This window comes from Rutidosis leptorrhynchoides, chromosome 3 (assembly GCF_046630445.1).
Source record: "Rutidosis leptorrhynchoides isolate AG116_Rl617_1_P2 chromosome 3, CSIRO_AGI_Rlap_v1, whole genome shotgun sequence".
Lineage (NCBI taxonomy): Eukaryota > Viridiplantae > Streptophyta > Magnoliopsida > Asterales > Asteraceae > Rutidosis > Rutidosis leptorrhynchoides.
The window spans coordinates 477,353,045-477,372,965 of NC_092335.1; the positions used below are offsets into that span (position 1 = coordinate 477,353,045).

Genomic DNA, 19,921 nt, shown 5'->3' on the forward strand with positions numbered 1-19,921 from the left:
TTGTGTTGATAGTTTAAGCATGTTTATTCTCAGGTCTTTAAAAGTCTTCTGCTGATTGCTTGCTCAATGTGTTGCATGGCATCGTTCATGCTTGTGTTTAAAGAAAGTTGCATTCTAATAAACATTATCTTTGTCATGTATTATATTCGACTGTTATGTCAGGTGTGTAGTATTTGGAAACCGATGTAATATGGAGATTATTCCTTAAATAATCGCCCACTCGTTTAAAAACATGTATTATGTATAATAATGGTGTGTCTTTTATGAAACGAATGCAATATTTTATAAAACGTATCATATAGAGGTCAAATACCTCGCTTTGGGACCAATGAATGATGTACCTCGTTTATGGTAATATGGACGGGTTGTTTCACTAGGTTACTTACTTCTTATTCCATATTTTGGATTGAAGCTTGTTGATTTCTAAATGCTTGAGCATTTTGTTCGTTAGTTTATTTCTGGGATGTAACAAACTGCGTTTGAGATTCAACTAGCTTTAGAACCAAGTCTTCTAAATTTGTATTTTTCTCATCGGTTTGTGGTGGTTTATTAATGTAACCAGGTCTTTGCTGATTGCAGGACCTTGTTGGTTATTTTGGTTGTAAGGAACGTTTCGATTGTAGTTTGGTCTTGGCGGTTGATAATTATTTTGATAATTATTTCCCGGCCTTTGGTTTATGTATGAAACATTCTCTCTTTATTCCATTGTTTGTTCAACACTAAGACAATCTTTTGTCAAATGTGGTCCTCCACACTGCTCACAACTGATTCTTATTGTGTGAATATCTTTAGTCATCTTTTTCAATTTTCTCTCGAAAGAATTTAATTTTGCGGAAATGGAATCAAAGTCATGGTTAGAATCGGCTCTTGCCGCTTTGGATGACTGTAAGATATCTTTCTTTTGTGCCACTCATGCGAGTGGGAGGCTGTTTTATCAATAATCTTGTGAGCTTCGGTAGCGGTTTTATTCATAATGGAACCACCAGCACCTGTGTCGATGTCTTTTCTTGTAGCGACGTCGACGCCTTTATAGAATATTTGAACTATTTGGAAAATGTCTAAACCATGTTGAGGACATCCTCTCAACATCTTTCCGAATCTTGTCCATGCCTCAAATATCGTTTCATTTGGCTTTTGCACGAATGTGGCAATTTCTCCTTGAAGTCTCACGACTTTAGATGCCAGAAAGAATCTTTGAAGAAATTTCTCTACTAAGACATCCCATGTATCAATTGCTCCTTCAGGTAATGATTCTAACCAATCTTTAGCTTCCCCAATTAAAGTCCAAGGGAACAACATAAGATAGATCATTTCATCCTCAATTTCTCCGATTTTAAATAGAGTACAAATTCTATTAAAGGTTCGAAGATGTTCGTTTGGATCTTCTTTTGTTGTACCACCAAATTGGCATTGATTAGTAACCATGTGTAGGATTTGTCCTTTGATTTCAAAATTTGGTGGTCTAACTTCTGGTTGAGTAATGGCATGACCTTGACCCGTACGTGTGGCTCTCATCCGGTCTTCCATAGTTTGAGGTTCTGGATCTGCCATATCTTGACTAGTTGAATCTGAATCACTAGATGATTCTGATTTAACGGTTCCTTCTTCGACAAACTCCGTTTGAATAAATTGTGGTTCACGAGGAATGTTTAGTGGTTCAGGATCTTGGAATTGTCCCTGAATATCCTTCGGGTTCTCAATTGTGAAGTCGGGTTCAAAAAATGGATTATCAGAAATTTGAATTGAAGTATTTGTTCGAGTAGATGATGATTCTAAAAATTAAATGGCAGCAATATTTGCTAGATGTCTTGATTGAGTTACAGGTGGTGAACGTATGAAAGGTGGTGAACATTTCGCTCGGTGCATTCACTGAATATCCTATTAGTTAAAAAGATAAAAATTATATAAGTTATCAAATTAATAGACTTTTCTGATTTTGCCCACATTTCGAATAGCCAAAAGATGCAGCAGGTAGCCAGGACCCTTTAAATCGGAAGTCCACAACTCGCCACTAACAAATTCAACTATTGCTACGAACCAGAAAATTTGGATGTCTATCAATTTAATCGCTTACAATAATTTTTAAACGAAATTTAAAGAAAATAAAGAAAATTCTAAGTCCTAAAAACTAGAGCGTAGAAATGAAAAAGAAAAAGCGCGTCGAAAAATAAAAAGGACGAAAAATAAAAATAAGAAAGAAATACGTCAAAACTTAAAAGTCTAAAAACTAAATCTAAAAAGTTGTGCCTAAAGGAATTAAACCTTAAAATGCAATTCTATACGGAAAATGACAATTACTTAAAAAGCACTAAAATTTATAAACTTAGAGTGGCGTCGCAAAATTCTAAAGCACCTAAATCTTATTTCTAAGGAAAAAGCACTTAAGGGATTTTATGGCAAAGTCTAAAAATCTAGAAATATAAAATTAACTATGGCAAAAACTAACTTAAAACTAATTACGAACGACAATTATTAAAAATTACAAATTAAACGATTAAAAATATACAAAATATAAAAATAAAACTAAAGTTATAAAAATATAATTTTTATAAAAAATAGTATTTTTATAGTATTATTTATAAAAGTATTAAATTTTATAAAACTTAATAAAACTTAAATTAAAAATTAAATTAAACAAAACTAATTAATTTAATAATCAAACCCTAAATAATTAAATATAATTATTAATTATTAAACCCTAATTCATTTAATGGCGTACCAGGTATGTCCTGTCAGCAACCCTCATGCAATCGCATGAGGTAGTAGTTGGATTTCCATGCGTTCGCATGGATTCGGATACCAGGCCGAAAGTTTGGGCCTGCTACAGTAATAGGCCGGATAATTATTTATTTTAATTTTTAATTTTTGGTTTTTAATATATAAAATATTTATATAAAATATAATAAAGTTATATATAATTATATTTTTTACAAAAATATTATAGCGTTCCGCTTTCGGTTAGTTTTGAAGTTCCCCGGCAGCGGCGCCAAAAATACTTGATAAATGTCTAGAGGGGTATAAAATATATTAAAATGAATATAAAATATTATTATTTATGCTACAATTTACACAAGTTATTTAATTATTTATAGAATGGATATACCTAAACCTTGCTACAATACTTATAGGCAGTGTACATAATCGTAGAGTAGCGAAGTTTTTAGTAAGTCCAGTTCGTTCCACAGGGAGCTACAATTTTGAAAACGTACTATATATTTTTATACAAATATATATATATATATATATATATATATATATATATATATATATATATATATATATATATATATATATATATATATATATAAGTAGTAATATTATTATTATAAAAGGGGGTTTTTACCGTTTAACGACCGGTTTGTCAATTTTTAAGTTTTAGCGTAAAGATAAATGACAATAATTAAAGTGCGTAAAATAAATGACGATAAATAAAATAGCGATGAAATATGAAATAAAAGAATTATATTATTTAAATTTCCGTAATCATGATGTTTGACGTTTTTATTTTAATTTGTTACCCTGAGTTAATTGTTCTTTGTCCTGGATTATTTGATATGTCTATTTGGTTTTTGTCCAAAATAGTCCATCAGTCATAATTATAAAGTGCGAGTGTCCTCGTCAAATTACCCTTATACACGAAGTCAAATATTCCAACTAATTAGGGATCCAAACTGTAACAAGGTCTTAATACTTTGTTAATAACTACACCAGGATATCGACTGTATGTAGTCCAAGGTTTTAATACTATGTTAACAATTATACCAGTTATCACTGTATATAATTCACCCCTGTTTCAATAGGTCCATTGATTATTAATCCATACCCGTATTCAGTCAAATGGACAATTATTAGTAAATATAAATATCCCGCCCATCGTATCCAAAAAGGCATATGTGGTTATTTATAGGTATGTCAAATTGTAAATCTCTATATTAAATTAACAAACTATCATTCAGTTAAACAAATATAAAGTCCATTAATAGTCAATAGTCCAGTGTCCACAAGTGTCGGTCTTTTGTCCAAACCCTAATTATGGTCCAAAGTCCAATAACCCCGTCTTAATATTTAGTCCAATATCACGATTACTTCGACTTAAATAAGCATAATAATAACTTAGCTACGAGACATTAATTTAAAAAGGTTGAACATAACTTACAATGATTATAAATCGCGTAGTGTTACACGGACAGAGTTTCAACTTACAAAACCTTAAAACATTTGTTACAATAACCTTATTATTAACTTAAAATTAAAATTATAATTATAAATATAAATATATTTGAGAGAAATAAGAGAGAAAGAAATAAAAGGGGTCTGTATTTTGGCCAGAAAACGTTTGAATTTATAGATCTGGCCAGGATTTCAGGGCCATGCGATCGCATGGAATTATTGCCTCCAGGCCATGCGATCGCATGGCATGCTAAATTCATATATTTTGGCCTTTTAAAACGTGGGCTGCTCGAATTAAATAATATATAATATAATATATATAATTATATATATATTATATTATATTCTTGTGCATAGTTGACTTGTACTTTCAGCTCCGTTGAGTCGTACGTTGTTACACGGTTCATGTCCCGGTTTTGGATTTTCGAACGTCTTTTTGTATGCTGAGATATCTTGTACTTTGCATTCCGCGACTTGTACTCTTATCATTATTTAGACGTTATTCATCAATAAATTGAACCACTTGGATTGTAACTTGTACTTTTGAGCATTCTGGTCATTTGCGTCTTCAAATCATCAATTCTGCCTTTTGTCTTCACCTTTTATTATTTAAACGAATATCACTTGTAAATAGAACAATTGCAACTAAAAGCTTGTCTTTCTGGAAGGATAATGCTATGAAATATATGTTCGTTTGTAGCATTATCACGTGCAATAGTATAAAGTTGGTAAATCCGTGATCGTTCCAAGGACAGTTTAAACGTGAGAATTAAGATTGCAACTAATTAAAATAAACTAAGTTAATCTATTAAAATTGAAAGTACGAGATAATGGTTTTGTGGCTATTTAACGATTTGCCAAATCTAAGATAACTTTAACTAATAACAATAAAGAACAATATTTTTGGTATTTTAAAGTTTAAGCTTTAAAGCAACAGGAAAAATAAGATAGTTGTAATCAAATAAGAAAACAAATGTCCGTCTAGACCTTTTACACCTAGTGTTGGATGCGTTTAGATTAAGCCCAAATTACAATCTAATATATGTGAACTACCTAGTCGGTCCACCTGGAATTCCCCAGCGCAAACACTTCAATTAAGATTACATGACACAAAATTCTCTGTAGCCTAAGACCTCCTAATTGTTACCAAATATCTCAACTGAGATGAAGACTCGAATTACAACCACACCAACTCTCGTTGTGTATGATTCACCCCTATTTCGTCTAGCCTTTTGAATTTAATTTACTCTCGTCTCCGAGTAAGCAAACAACCAATTAAGACAAACCAATTGTAGATTTATGTATTAAATTAATGAACTCTCATCCTATCAAAGAAACACACAACCAATTGAATCGAAAAGACTAGCTATAAGAATCGATCTTAAATCCAAACATCAAATCATCATTTATTAAATTAACAAATGATAAATAGCATCCAACACATAGGTTTATTAGTCTAGACAAATATTAAACCTTTAGCCAACAATCATGGCTGAATACAAAATCAAAATCATAATAAAAGAAGAATTCATTGTTTATGTAAAGAAATCAACCTAAATGATGAAGTAATCTTGAGACTGAATCGAATCAGCACTCGAATCTGGAATGATTGGAACGTTTGGTGATCTTGGAATTTGTGACGACTCAGAAATTGCTGACTAAATTTAAACCTAATTTTTAAATGATTTCGACACGATAAACAAAGTATGTAATGTTGAGTCTCAAAAATTTTGAATTGTTTTCTTGTAATCATTTGACCTTTGATTAATTCTGACGATTCACGAACAACTGGTTGTATATATATATATATATATATATATATATATATATATATATATATATATATATATATATATATATATATATATATATATATATATATATATATATATATGTATGTATGTGTGTGTGTGTGTGTGTGTGTATTATAATCTGAAATATATTAATAAAATTACTATGCGATTTAGTTGTTGAAATTAAAGATGTAAAATAGTTTATGGTTTAAAAATAAAAACTTGTTAAGTAATAAATATATATTTATAGTATTTTAGAATATATATTTTAAAAAAACTTTAAATACAATATTTAGAAATACTCGTTTTATTTTCTTAACGAAGTTAAAAACGAATAATTATATATTAACAATAGTAGATTGATATATGTAATATATATATATATATATATATATATATATATATATATATATATATATATATATATATATATATATATATATATATATATATATATATATATATATATATATGGTTTCTATACATAATTATTATTATATGTATGTTGTAATATATATTAAAATGTATAAAAATTTAATACTCAATATAAGTTATTATATATAGTATATAATCATTAAATATTACATGATTAATCATATATAATATTAATATTTTAAATTTAATTATAAGTTAAAATATAGTTGTTATATTAATATTACTTTCATTATTATTATTAATATTAATAATAATGTTAACATTAGATTTAATATACGTAATTTGTTATATTAAGAATAATATTATTATTATTAGTATTATTATGATTATTATTATTTTTATCATTAATATTAATATTAATATTATGAAAAATTAAGATTTTACTAAAGTTATGATTTAAATGAATTATTAGTTATTATTATAATTTACAAAATTATCATTTTTATTATTATTATTATTAAATATCATTAATATTGATATCACTCTTATTATTAGTATTATTTTTATTAATATTATTATTTTATCATTAATATTATTATTTCTATTAATATTATTAGTATTTTTATTATTATTAATACTATTAAAAGTATTATTATTATTAATATATTTATATTTATAAATTATTAATATTAATTATATATAAATTATAAAAATCAGATTCAATTATATGAATCAGTTGCGCGTCCCTATCTGTTTCTATTTTCCTTTATTTTTTTCTTCCTGCTCGATTCCTTCTGTCGACCCTCTTCTGCTATAAAACAACTGAATATCTCGTGTTAATTGATAAAAAGTCATTCAATTATTTATCATCATTATCAATTACAACAGCTGCTATCTGTTTATATCTGTTAAATGAAACAGAAATGAAGAAAAACATACGGCTCCCTGTTCTTGATTTTTTTTTAAAAGCTCGATTTTGAAAAAAATTTCAAAATTTATTAATGTAGTTTTGTTAGGAATCTTTTATTTAATCTATCCGTAAAATCTCAGCTGTTAATTCCTTCTTTTGATTACGAATTTTGAAGTCAAAGATTTAATCTAAAAAGTCAAACAGTTGGTTCATCAAGAAATTCGAATTGATTTTGATGTTTCAGATTCAATTGAGTATTCCTAAAGTTTCTAGGGACGATTTAGAACTTATTTCATGTAGAAATCGTGGGTTAAAACGGTCTCAAATTCAAAATCAAGATTTGAGTTCATTTAGTGTTCTTCGCGTTTTTTTTTAAACTGCAGCTACTTCTATTTTTTTTAAATTTTCTGTTAATTCAAGTCAAACGCAAATGGTAATTTGTATTTCAATTCCAAGTTTAGAAAACTTGTAATTCACTGCTTTGATTGTGATCTCTAGTTGATTTGAAAAATGAAGAAGAAGATGATAACAGAAAAATTCGGGTTAAATATAAATGGGTTTTGTATTAAAACATATATGTAAGCAGCAGACGAATGGTTTAGGGGAGTGTCGGGGTATCGAAAGGTCTCAGGTTCGAGTCCAGTCTGAGGCATTTTTTTTTTTGAAAAAGCTTTAAAGGTAGTTTATTTATTATTATTATTATCATTATTATTTTTATTATTATTGTTGTTATTATTATTATTATTAATTATTGTTGTTATTATGTTAATATTAATGATATGATTAATATTATTATCATTTTGTGATTACTAAGTAATATCATTAAGTATTATAGGTAATATTATTATTATTATTAATATCAATATAAGTATTATTATTATTGTTATTATGATTATGATTATTATTATTGTTATTATGAAAATAACACAATCTATTATTTTTATCATTAACATTAGTATTAGTATAATTTTATAATTATTAGTATTATTATTATTATTATTATTATTATTATTATTATTATTATTATTATTATTATTAACATAAGTATTATTATTAAAATTATCATTATTATTATTATTAATATGATTATCATTATTAGTATTGTTATTATTAAAAATTATTATCATTATTATTAATTTTACAAAAATTATCATTTTTATTATTATTATTAAAATTATTATTATTAGTATTATCATTTCTATTAAAAGTATCATTATAACTAAAATTATCAAAGTTATCATTTTTATTAAAACTATCATTTTTATCAAAATTTAACATTATTAGTAAAGTTATTATCTTTATCTTTATTAAAATTAACATTATTATTATTATTATTATTATTATTATTATTATTATTATTATTATTATTATTATTATTATTATTACTATTATTACTATCATTATTATTATCATTCTTATCATTTTAGTATTATTACAAATAGATATTTTTATATAAAAATACATTACAATAATATTAATATCACTATATTTTTATTATTAAAATGATATTAACTAAGCTATATATAAAAGATATCAATTAATATATAAATATATATTTTTATCATATATAAACCTTAATATAAATTTTTATTAATAATATGTTATAATGAATGATAAATAATAGTTATATAAAATATATTAAATAAATATATTAAATAACATATAATATAACAAGTATATTAATAATAATAATATATATAAACTTGCTCAATTACGATTATATGTTTTAATATATATATATATATATATATATATATATATATATATATATATATATATATATATATATATATATGTACATATATATACTTGGTATAGGTTCGTGAATCTGAGGCAACCCTGCATTGTTCAGTTCAGTCGTATGCATATTTTTACTACAAAATATCGTATCGTGAGTTTCATTTGCTCCCTTTTTACTTACTGTTGCAATATATATGTTTGGGACTGAAAATACATAAAATGCTTTTATAAATGTTTTACGCGATAGACACAAGTAAAATATTTCTCGAATGAAATTGTTATACCGAATATCAACCCTGCTTATTGTAGCTTGGTAACCTAAGAATTAGGGAACGACACCCTAATTGATGCGAATCCTAAAGGTAGATCTACGGGCACTAACACCCCCATTCTGGAAAATGGAATGCTTTAGTACTTCGAGGTTTATATATATACAGATGAGATTAACTGTATTACAGTTGAGTTCTGTTTATTTTGGGGATATTCATGATGCGCTTTATATGTTAAGGTCGGTTACCAGGCAAGTTTATAGAGAGAATTATTTTAGCAGATGAGTGTTCCTGCTTATGTTTTTGTACACGAGATATGTGTATTGTTATTAAAATTCGCGAGGCAACCTACGGGAGAGAAAAGGGTACGTCCCTCCTCTACTAAGCATTATGAAAATGATTTCGTACATGAGATAGGTGTACTGTATTTAAAAATTGCAAGGTAGCTTACAGGTGGGTATAGGATACGGACCCATTTGTGCCTAGCATTTAAACCTTGTGGTCTATCAAAATTACTGAATTTTATTATTTATGATAAACTTATGAACTCACCAACCTTTTGGTTGACACTTTTAAATATGTTTATTCTCAGGTATTAAAGAAATCTTCCGCTGTGCATTTACTCAAATTTAAAGATATTACTTGGAGTCATTCATGGCATATTTCAAAAGACGTTGCATTCAAGTCGTTGAGTTCAAAAAGACTGTTATTAAGTCAATGACAGATTAGAAATTCATATTATGGGAATCATATAGCATTTGTATCAAAAGGTTATATTTTGAAATGAGTTTGTCTTTTAAACTGAATGTAATGTTTGTAAAACGTATCATATAGAGGTCAGTACCTCGTAATGGAACCAGATGTTGAAGACTTCGTCCAGTTGGATTAGGACGGGCCTTTACAGTTAGTATCTGAGCGTAGGTCTTAGCAAATCAGGTCTTGCATTAGTGTGTCTAACTGATAGTTGTTATGATGCGTTAGTGAGTCTGGACTTTGACCGTGTCTGCATGTCAAAAAGTTTTGCTTATCATTTCTTGTCGGAAAATTTTCTGCTTATCATTCTTAAGTCTAGACATGTCTTACTGCATTTATTGCATAGATAGTGTATAGATGAATTCATATCTTAACGTATCTGTTACAGTAAACTCTGTCTGACATCTTCCGAAGATTCCTCCGTAACTTATGGGATTTTGGTATTATATATGCATATGTAAATTATGTATTGCAGGGTACTAATCTAGGTCCTATAATCTATTTCATATCAAAAATCCTTTACCTAACCGTGTAAGATGAATTCTGCAACTAGTTCAAGTTCCTCGGATTCCGACAGCTATTCCGATATGGATTTCCACTGGAGCTCCGAAAACAGTGCAACCGGAATTGACCAACCGATTAGTCATCTTCAATTCTGGATGAATTGGGGATGGGTTCGTGATCTACTTAATCATTGGAGACAAGAAGAAAGTGATCCCTTTCATGTAACACCCCAGCTTAACATGACCACAATATTGTCCGCTTTGTCCGCAGGCGCACGGCTTTTTCTTGACGACCACACACGAGAAGCACTTTCCCAGGAGGTCACCCATCCTGGTAGTGCTCTCACCCGAGCACGCTTAACCACAACGTACTCGCACTTCTACTCAGCCTGTGATCCCAAAACGCGTTGTGTCATTTAAGCGTGAGTATTACCTTATAATCCCATGATCACTCATGTTCGTGGGCGATGTGGGATTTGCCTAGGGTGTTACATTCAACCCCCCTTAGGGACTCATCGTCCTCGATGAGGTTTGCCCCACCACCCCCAACGGCACATGAGTGGCTCTGATACCATTCTGTAACACCCCAGCTTAACATGACCACAATATTGTCCGCTTTGCCCGCAGGCGCACGGCTTTTTATTGGCGACCACACACGAGAAGCACTATCCCAGGAGGTCACCCATCCTGGTAGTGCTCTCGCCCGAGCACGCTTAACAGCAGCGTACTCACACATCTGCTCTGCCAGTGGTCCCAAAACGCGTTGTGTCATTTAAGCGTGAGTATTACCTTATAATCTCATGATCACTCATGTCCGTGGGCGATGTGGGATTTGCCTAGGGTGTTACATTAATGTAACACCCTAGGCAAATCCCACATCTCCCACGAACATGAGTGATCATGGGATTATAAGGTAATACTCACGCTTAAATGACACAACACATTTTGGGATCACAGGCTGAGTAGAAGTGCGAGTACGTTGTGGTTAAGCGTGCTCGGGCGAGAGCACTACAAGGATGGGTGACCTCCTGGAAAAGTGCTTCTCGTGTGTGGTCGCCAAAAAAAAGCCGTGCGCCTGCGGGCAAAGCGGACAATATTGTGGTTATGTTAAGCTGGGGTGTTACAGAATGGTATCAGAGCCACTCATGTGCCGTTGGGGGTGGTGGGGCAAACCTCATCGAGGACGATGAGTCCCTAAGGGGGGGTGAATGTAACACCCTAGGCAAATCTCACATCGCCCACGAACATGAGTGATCATATGATTATAAGGTAATACTCACGCTTAAATGACACAACAGGCAAATCCCACATCGCCTACGAACATGAGTGATCATGGGATTATAAGGTAATACTCACGCTTAAATGACACAAAGCGTTTTGGGACCACGGGCAGAGCAGATGTGTGAGTACGCTGCAGTTAAGCGTGCTCGGGCGAGAGCACTATCGGGATGGGTGACCTCCTGGGAAAGTGCTTCTCGTGTGTGGTCGCCAAGAAAAAGCCGTGCGCCTGCGGGTAAAGAGGATAATATTGTGGTCATGTTAAGCTGGGGTTTTACAGAATGGTATCAGAGCCACTCATGTGCCGTTGGGGGTGGTGGGGCAAACCTCATCGAGGACGATGAGTCCCTAAGGGGGGGTGAATGTAACACCCTAGGCAAATCCCACATCGCCCATGAACATGAGTGATCATGGGATTATAAGGTAATACTCACGCTTAAATGACACAACGCGTTTTGGGATCACAGGCTGGGTAGAAGTGCGAGTACGTTGTGGTTAAGCGTGCTCGGGTGAGAGCACTACCAGGATGGGTGACCTCCTGGGAAAGTGCTTCTCGTGTGTGGTCGCCAAGAAAAAGCCGTACGCCTGCGGGCACAGCGGACAATATTGTGGTCATGTTAAGCTGGGGTGTTACATTTCACCCACCAAATTGCCCACTTGGCGACGAACCTGAAGCACTTACCGGCGAACCAGTCTGAAACATCATTTTCACCCTCATTTCCAGAATTGCTCACAATGATTACATAATATCTACTATTCTAAACCTTATTCATCTACTGGTTTCAACCGCTAATCATCCCGGAGTAATAGGAGAAGTCAACAAGCTTCGCGCCCGAATAATAGCTTTGGAGAATATGGTGCAAAACTTACAAGTACCAGCAACATGACCGGCATTAACAGTACCACCAGCATCAACAGCTGTACCACCAACAACATAAGCCTCAACATCACACGCCTCAACACTACAATCTATACCTTATGTATGATCTTCGTTCTACATATTTGTTCTACATCGATTATCTTCATTCTACATATCGTTCTACATCATTTATCTTCGTTCTACATGGCGATTATGTAATCTCTAATATTTTAGAGATTATGTATTCTAGTTCCAACGGTAAATCAAATGAGATTAGTATCATATTGACTCATTAAATGCATGATTACATCTGAAGAAAATATATATGTAAGTATATTTTCATAAAGATTGTAATTAAAAATTCGTTCGTACAAACTGTTAATTGTGGAAATATTTTAACGGGTAGGTAATACCCGAGAAATATTTAAATTTCACATTAATATGATACACTGTACATTCTTCGATTCGGATTCAACATTCATTAACTATCCTACTTACAACCACTGATATACGTATCCGTTCACCCGAGAATAACCATTTTCATTCAAATTTAATTTCATATTTGGATTTTGACAGATCAGAATCCAACAGGTGGCATAATGAAGAAATAATGGACACAATAAAATTTGTTAGAAACAAACTAATTATGTATGTAAATTTTATTAAAAATCCACGCTAACAATATCCTAGCTAACTGTTCCTATATCCGTCATAACTATTCTCTTGTAATATACTAGTCTTGGTTAAACCTGACACAATATAATATAATCTTGATTAGTTAAGACAATAGTTATGCAATACGTCGGATAAATCGTAAGGCACATGTACACAATACGTCTAGATTAATTCTAGGACAATAGTTATACAATGGGTCACGATTGAGTCTTAGACAATACATATACAATACGTCTTGATTAATTAGATTATATATTGAACAATTGGACTATATTTAGACTACTAACATTGGACTACTAACAATGGACAATTAAAAAGATATTAAAATATGGATTATAACATATGAAACTAAATATTTCTTCAAGTTTGCCACTTGATTTCATCTTAAAACATCATATATATCTTGACGATTACAATCTGCATTCAAACCCTTCAAAATTCTTGAAAAACTCCGGATTAATAACCAATGATTCAGATATGGTAACATTGAATGCTGATGAAGCAGCAAAAGTTGTATATGGTCTTAATGGCCAAAAGTTGATGATAAAGAATGGAGTGTTGGAAACGCTCAATAGAAAACTTGGTACTGAAAAATGGATTGGGAAAATCATGAAAGAAACTGTGGACAAATCACAAAGACTAAACCTGTACTTAAAGAATCCAGATGATTCAGTACCTGCCGAAATCTTTTGCGAATACCTTGCTCCTTACTTATTCCAAACCCTTGCAGATAAATTTCTTCATCATCCTCTGATCTTAGATATTTTAAAATTATAAGATAACATCGTATCTTTCATTATAAATATCCTCGATATTTTGAAGATATCTTCATAAATATCTTTGTTCGAAATTATCTGTCTCTTCGTGCTATCTGTGTTACATCATAAAGGAAACTGTTTTAGTTTCTTTATTCTGTAAAATTCGAGTTTAAATTATGAATGATTTCTGGAGAAGTGTTAGGAATGGAAAGCATGAGTTAGTATAATATAATGACGCCTGACCAACGTGGTTATATTACAGTAAGTCATGCTAGAATTTCTAATGGAACTTAATGATGGTTCATAGATCATATTGTCATCATGTGCCATGTTACATAACTGTTTCATTCTACTTAACCTTCGAACATATCAAGAAAATATATTCTTGATAGTTCTATCCTCCGTGATTCTGGTAATTTAACAAATCAAATCGTGCTATTACGTTCTTTCCTGCTTAGAACATTAGGTTCATTCAAAACTCCATACCTACGAATTCTGGACCATTACTTGCTTCACTTAAATTCGAGAAGAGAAAACAAAAGCATGGAGCTCCGAAATATAAGGGAAAATATAAAGCCCTATAACAACACAGAAATTTCAAACCGTATATATCAATGCATATAGCAATATAAAGACACGGGAGAATTAGAAACATTATAACCCTAAGGTAATTGTTGAAGTAAACAGATTCATTCGGTGGTAAATGAAAAAGAAGAATGACAGATGCGATAGTTAGGAAAATATTAAGGATAAGAACAGGATTAAGCATTTTCACAATCTTTTGGATGTATGAACTGAGAAAGAAAGTATAGGGGTGGTAAAAATAATGGAACGGGAGAATTTAATTTATAGTGAAAATATCCGACATAGCAATCGAGGCAGATTACCGCATTTAATTAAAGAGAATCATAATTTCCTTGTTTACCGAAGAATCAGATCTTATAAAGATTATGAAGATTTTCTTTAAATCCCTTGAATTTCGGAAATCAACAGTGACTACGTCAAAAGAGAAGACGAATCTTTATTTCTCATTTCACTCTTTTGTGATAGCTTCATTCGTACTCTTCGAATAATCGAATTGTTTATTCATATTACCGAACGGTGATAAAACTCTATTTTTTTTTCCAAACCATATTCGTTATGAAAATATTCTAGTTGTCAACCATGACGACCTCATTCAAATTTCGGGACAAAATTTCTTTAACGGGTAGGTACTGTGACGACCCGGAAATTTCTGACCAAATTTAAACCTAATTTTTATATGATTTCGACACGATAAGCAAAGTCTGTAATGTTGAGTCTCAAAAATTTTTAACTGTTTTCTTGTAATCATTTGACCTTTGACTCATTCCGACGATTCACGAACAACTGGTTGTAAACAGATATGTATGTATATATATATATATATATATATATATATATATATATATATATATATATATATATATATATATATTATAATCTGAAATATATTAATAAAATTACTATACAATTTAGTTGTTGAAATTAAAGATGTAAAATAGCTTATGGTTTAAAAATAAAAACTTGTTAAGTAATAAATATATATATAGTATTTTAAAATATATATTAAAAAAAAAAACTTTGAATACAGTATTTAGAAATACTCGTTTTATTTTCTTAACAAAGTTAATAACGAATAATTATATATTAACAATAGTAGATTGATATATGTAATATATATATATATATATATATATATATATATATATATATATATATATATATATATATATATATATATGGTTTCTATACATAATTATTATTATATGTATGTTGTAATATATATTAAAATGTATAAAAATTTAATACTCAATATAAGTTATTATATATAGTATATAATCATTAAATATTACATGATTAATCATATATAATATTAATATATTAAATTTAAATATAAGTTAAAATACAGTAGTTATATTAATATTACTTTCATTATTATTATTAATATTAATAATAATGTTAAACATCGAATTTGATATACGTAATTTGTTATATTAATAATAATATTATTAGTATTAGTATTATTATTATTATTATTATTTTTATCATTAATATTATTATTAATATTATGAAAAATTAAGATTTTACTAAAGTTATGATTTAAATGAATTATTAGTTATTATTATAATTTACAAAATTATCATTTTTATTATTATTATTATTAAATGTCATTAATATTGATATCACTCTTATTATTAGTATTATTTTTATTAATATTATTATTTTATCATTAATATTATAATTTTTATTAATATTAATAGTATTTTTATTATTATTAATAATATTAAAAGTATTATTATTAATATATTTATATTTATATATTATTAATATTAATTATATATAAATTATAAAAATTAGATTCAATTATAAGAATCAGTTTCACATCCCTATCTGTTTCTATTTTCCTTTATTTTTTTCTTCCTGCTCGATTTCTTCTGTCGACCCTCTTCTGCTATAAAACAACTGAATATCTCATGTTAATTGATAAAAAGTAATTCAATTATCTATCATCATTATCAATTACAACAGCTCGTATCTGTTTATATCTACTAAATGAAACAGAAATGAAGAAAAACAGACGGCACCCTGTTCTTATTTTTTTTTTAAAAGCTCGATTTTGAAATAAATTTCAAAATCTATTAATGTAGTTTTGTTAGGAATCTTTATTGTAATCTATCTGTAAAATCTTAGCTGTTAATTCCTTCTTTTGATTACGAATTTTGAAGTTAAAGATTTAATCTAAAAAGTCAAACAGTTAGTTCATCAAGAAATTCGAATCGATTTTGATGTTTCATATTCAATTGAGTATTCCTAAAGTTTCTAGGGACGATTTAGAACTTATTTCATGTAGAAATAGTGGGTTAAAACGGTCTCAAATTCAAAATCAAGATTTGAGTTCATTTAGTGTTCTTCACGTTTTTTTTTTTAAACTGCAGCTGCTTCTGTTTTTTTTTGTAATTTTCTGTTAATTCAATTCAAATGCAAATGGTAATGTATTTCAATTACAAGTTTAGAATCAACCTTGTAATTCACTGCTTTAATTGTGATCTCTGGTTGATTTGAAAATTGAAGAAGAAGATGATAACAGAAAAATTCGGGTTAAATATAAATGGGTTTTGCATTAAAACATATATGTAAGCAGCAAACGAATGGTTTAGGGGAGTGTCGGGGTATCAAGAAGTCTCGGGTTAGAGCCCGGTCTGAGGCATTTTTTTTTAAAAAGCATTAAAGGTAGTTTATTTATTATTATTATTATTATTTTTATTATTATTATTATTATTATTATTATTATTATTATTATTATTGTTATTATTATTATTTATTGTTGTTATTATGTTAATATTAATGATATGATTAATATTATTATGATTTTGTGATTACTAAGTAATATCATTAAGTATTATTGGTAATATTATTATTATTATTAATATCAATATAAGTATTATTATTATCATTATTATTATTATTATTATTATTATTATTATTATTATTATTATTATTATTATTATTATTATTATTATTATTATGATTATGATTATTATTATTGTTATTATAAAAATAACACAATCTATTATTTTTATCATTAACATTAGTATTAGTATCATTTTATAATTATTAGTAATATTATTATTATTATTATTATTATTATTATTATTATTATTATTATTATTATTATTATTATTATTATTATTATTATTATTATTATTATTATTATTATTATTATTATTATTATTATTATTATTAACATAAGTATTATTATTAACATTATCATTATTATTATTATTATTAATATGATTATCATTATTAGTATTGTTATTATTAAAAATTATTATCATTATTATTATTTTTAGAAAAATTATCATTTTTCTTATTATTATTAAAATTATTATTATTATCATTTCTATTAAAAGTATAATTATAACTAAAATTATCAAAGTTATCATTTTTATTAAAACTATCATTTTTTTCAAAATTTAACATTATTAGTAAAGTTATTATCTTTATCTTTATTAAAATTAACATTATTATTATTATTATTATTATTATTATTATTATTATTATTATTATTATTATTATTATTATTATTATTATTATTATTACTATTACTATTATTACTATCATTATTATTATCATTCTTATCATTTTAGTATTATTACAAATAGATATTTTTATATAAAAATACATTACAATAATATTAATATCACTATATTTTTATTATTAAAACGATATTAACTAAGCTATATATAAAAGATATCAATTAATATATAAATATATATTTTTATCATATATAAACCTTAATATAAATTTTTATTACTAATATGTTATAATGAATGATAAATAATAGTTATATAAAATATATAAATTAAATATATTAAATAACATATAATATAACAAGTATATTATTAATAATAATATATATAAACTTGTTCAATTACGATTATATGTTTTAATATATATATACTTGGTATAGGTTCGTGAATTCGAGGCCAACCCTGCATTGTTCAGCTCAGTCGTATGCATATTTTTACTACAAAATATCATATCGTGAGTTTCATTTGCTCCCTTTTTACTTACTGTTGCAATATATATTTTTGGGACTGAGAATACATAAAATGCTTTTATAAATGTTTTAAATGATAGAAAAAAGTAAAATATTCCTCGAATGAAATTGTTATAACGAATATCTCCCCTGTTTATTGTAGCTTGGTAACCTAAGAATTAGGGAACGACACCCTAATTGACGCGAATCCTAAAGGTAGATCTACGGGCACTAACACCCCCCATTCTGGAAAATGGAATGCTTTAGTTCTTCGAGGTTTATATATATACAGATGAGATTAACTGTATTACAGATGAGTTCTATTTATTTTGGGGATATTCATGATGCGCTTTATATGTTAAGGTCGGTTACCAGGAAAGTTTATAGAGAGAATGATTTTAGCAGATGAGTGTTCCTGCTTATGTTTTTGTACACGAGATATGTGTATTGTTATTAAAATTCACGAGGCAACCTACAGGGGAGAAAAGGGTACGTCCCTCCTCTGCTAAGCATTATGAAAATGATTTCGTACACGAGATAGGTGTACTGTATTTAAAAATCGCAAGGTAGCTTACAGGTGGGTATAGGATATGGACCCATTTGTGCCTAGCATTTAAACCTTGTGTTCTATCAAAATTACTGAATTTTATTATTTATGATAAACTTATGAACTCGCCAACCTTTTGGTTGACACTTTTAAATATGTTTATTCTCAGGTATTAAAGAAATCTTCCACTGTGCATTTACTCAAATTTAAAGATATTACTTGGAGTCATTCATGGCATATTTCAAAAGACGTTGCATTCAAGTCATTGAGTTCAAAAAGACTGTTATTAAGTCAGTGACAGATTAGACATTCATATTATGGGAATCATATAGCATTTGTATCGAAAGGTTATATTTTGAAATGAGTTTGTCTTTTAAACTAAATGCAATGTTTGTAAAACGTATCATATAGAGGTCAGTACCTCGCAATGGAACCAGATGTTGAAGACTTCGTCCAGATGGAGTAGGATGGGCCTTTATAGAATTCACCAAAAATCACCTTGAAATCGCCTAAAAGCTGCTGGAAATCGTCTGACAAAAAGCTACAGCTATTAGGGTTATAATTGACCTTTTATACTCGAAAAAGTCACCAGGCTGCAAGACGGTGCGGCATGCCATTAAGGTTACGTGGCGCGCAGTATTAAAGCATCAGGTCTTTTGTTTTGGTTTTCTCTCGGCCTAATTTTCATGTGTTACGGAGCGGCGCGCAATTGGGTGGCGCGGCGCGCCAC

At 28.6% G+C, this 19,921-nt stretch overlaps 1 non-coding gene across 1 annotated transcript; it reads left to right on the top strand.

Moving 5' to 3' along the window:
- The first annotated feature begins 1,060 nt into the window (after positions 1–1,060).
- LOC139903145 (small nucleolar RNA R71) lies at positions 1,061–1,167 on the top strand. Its single transcript, XR_011777988.1, has one exon. It is a non-coding gene; the product is annotated as a small nucleolar RNA R71 (small nucleolar RNA).
- Positions 1,168–19,921: the final 18,754 nt, after the last annotated feature.